Genomic DNA, 2,772 nt, shown 5'->3' with positions numbered 1-2,772 from the left:
ATTTTTTAATTATCGTTTAACTTTTGTTCACACATTTTTAAGTGATTTGATGACAGTTAAAAAGCTTAAAAATCAAATTTTGTTGAATAAAAATATATATCTTAAATTTTTATTATAGAAAAATATTAAAAACAATAATTTTAACTGTACCATCAATAAAAAAGTAAAGCAATGTTTAGAAGAAAAAAAAAGAGGTCGAGCAACACGTGTACATTTTCTTTTCGGATATCGAAAGGACACCTATCTAACTCTTAGGACATGTGTCATATATCATCTTCATTACATCTATCTTCATTTTTATGTTATTGTTAAGTGTCCAGGAGGATGATCTACAAACAACAAACAGAGAGGACATGTGGGATTAACCTAATTTAAGAAAACGAATCTTGGTGGAGTAAGGAAGCTCGAATCATTTCAATTGAAGTATTATTTGACGGTATTAGTTTTGGGTATTTTTATTATATGTTTTGAAAATTGTTTATATCTTTGCAGATGTATTTGATTGATATTTGTTGATTAACTTGTGTAAATCAGGGATTCATTCTGGAGTTTAAATATTTCATTTAAACTTTTCAATTTTTGTTTTGGGCTTGTTGTCAGATTTACTATTATTTTAGGATTTCATAAATCTTGTTCATGTTATTGGGTTTCTCTTTCAGGTTTCATGTTTAAGGCTGGCAGAGTATACTAAATGGTGAGCACTGAGACTTTTGTAAGCAAGTTATTGGGATCTTGTTGATATTGTAAATGGATTTATAATCACCTTTGTTAACTTACCACCTCGTCGTCAGGACAACCCATGTTATTTTAACCAATCGGGAACTCTTGTGCCATATCTGGGTTATCCATATGATTCTAATGAGCTTCAAGAGCATCAATGTGCACCTCAAGAGGTTTCAATGGCTAATACTTCTTTGGTATATAATTACTGAAAATTCTTAATCAGAATACTTCTTTTACAAATTATGGAATGATAAACTAAAGTCTAAATGTATTTCATATTATATGTGCCCAGCTGTATCTGTATGTTCTATTGTCCCCTCTGTTTTGTTAATTTACAGGTTTGGCAGAATTATACTTATGTGGTGCCACGAAGTTATAGCCTTGAACAATATTTCAATATGATATTTCTGTTCAGATGATAGATGATAGGGAATTATAAGGAGCAAGTTAGAGACCTCCTAGTTGGAGATTGATTCAGTAAAAGATATCCTCCACTATATTAATTATTCATTTAAAATTAATATTTTTATTATATAGATAGTATTTAATTGATTATTTTCATGAATTAGGTTATAGTTTTTTTCTTAACAATTTAATGCATTAGAAATTCGTAGTAGTTCCCAAACTGGACTTAATATACCGGATGTAAGTCTGTTTTACGTCAGCAAACTACCGCAATTGTTTGAAGGAGGTAAGGTAATTCATTTATATATCCGTAGAAATCTAAGAATTTGTTTTTTTTCACCTATATTTTGCACATTTCTTACTAAAAAAATTTTTAGGCGGGGTAGCTAAGGCACTTATGTTTGTTCACTTAATGTCAGGATATAATTGAAAGAATTGAAGGTGATGGCTACATGTTAATAGCCCGTCAAAAATATATTTCTTAACAATTGTAGCATTGATAAAAATGTTCCTTATGGTTAGGGTAATGTTTTATTTTTTCAGGTTTTAAGAGGAAATTTGTAAGAGGATGTGTAGCTGCTTTACTATTTTCTAGAGTTTCATAGAAATCCTATACAGTTTCCTTTTAATATCTGGTTGATTGGTGGATCTGGATGTTCTTCTGTCATTTCCCTTGCTCTTATGAGATAGGTTTGTATGTATTTACATTTAACTGATACATCATAAGTACACATTAACACTCAGTTTTATTAACAGTTAGTTTTGTTATGTATTTCTAGAGATTCTTATCTAAGTTATTTTATCAATTATAAAATGTTAACAAAAAATAAATAACAATTAATATATAAAATGATAAAGGTGTTTTTGTATCAATGATAAGAGCAAATACGAAGTACATTTAACTGGGACATCATAAGTATACATTAACATTCAGTTCTATTAACTGTTAGTGTTGTTAAGATGTATTTCTAGAGATTCTTATCTAAGCTGTTATATCAATTTTTAAATGTTGACAAAAAAATAAATAACAATAAATATTTAACATGATAAAGGTGTCTTTGTATCAATGATAAAAGCAAATATGAAGTGGAGTATTATCTAAATTAGAAAGATCAAACAGTCAAGTACTCTTAACTGTCTTTTTATTCCCTGTTGATATCTTTGTAGGGGTCTTTCTTTTATAGATTATCTTCTTGTTCTCCATTGTGCCATCAGTTGTAGCTGAACTTTGTGCTTTGTTGTCACTTTCTTGTGATGAATTCTTTTTTGTGGTATTCCCTAACAACCTTGGTTTTTGTCTTCTTTTTTATGGTGGTAATTTGAATCTTCTTCTCGTTAGAGGTAGCGTTCTCCTTGTTGAGGACTCTGTTACACGCGTCTGCATTCTTTGCTTTGTTGTTAACTAGAAATTTGGAGTGATCTTTTATTTTATTTTTCATCTTCTCCTTTTTCTCTGGTAGCTTTCTTTTATTTGTACTTAACTTGTTTGCAGTTTCATCACATAAGTTAGCATTCTTGAAATTCTGAAGCCCACCTTTAAAGTCCGCATCTGAGAGAGACATAACACTATAAATTAAATATGACCAATCAAAACATAAGAATCCAGTATTTGTGTAGATAACAAATGAATAGGAAAGTATTTTT

General features: G+C 29.4%; 1 long non-coding RNA gene across 3 annotated transcripts; it reads left to right on the top strand.

Moving 5' to 3' along the window:
- The first annotated feature begins 251 nt into the window (after positions 1-251).
- On the top strand, positions 252-2,109 carry LOC141675021 (uncharacterized). Of its 3 annotated transcripts, none has more exons than XR_012555857.1 (4): positions 252-436; positions 660-917; positions 1,062-1,414; positions 1,672-2,109. It is a non-coding gene; the product is annotated as an uncharacterized LOC141675021 (long non-coding RNA). The 3 variants fall into 3 exon arrangements; XR_012555856.1 differs by lacking the exon at positions 1,672-2,109 and adding an exon at positions 1,506-1,599 and having other exon boundaries at positions 1,062-1,419; XR_012555858.1 differs by lacking the exon at positions 1,062-1,414.
- Positions 2,110-2,772: the final 663 nt, after the last annotated feature.

Source organism: Apium graveolens, chromosome 7 (assembly GCF_009905375.1).
Source record: "Apium graveolens cultivar Ventura chromosome 7, ASM990537v1, whole genome shotgun sequence".
Classification (NCBI taxonomy): domain Eukaryota; kingdom Viridiplantae; phylum Streptophyta; class Magnoliopsida; order Apiales; family Apiaceae; genus Apium; species Apium graveolens.
This window is presented reverse-complemented; position numbering and strand designations above follow the sequence as displayed.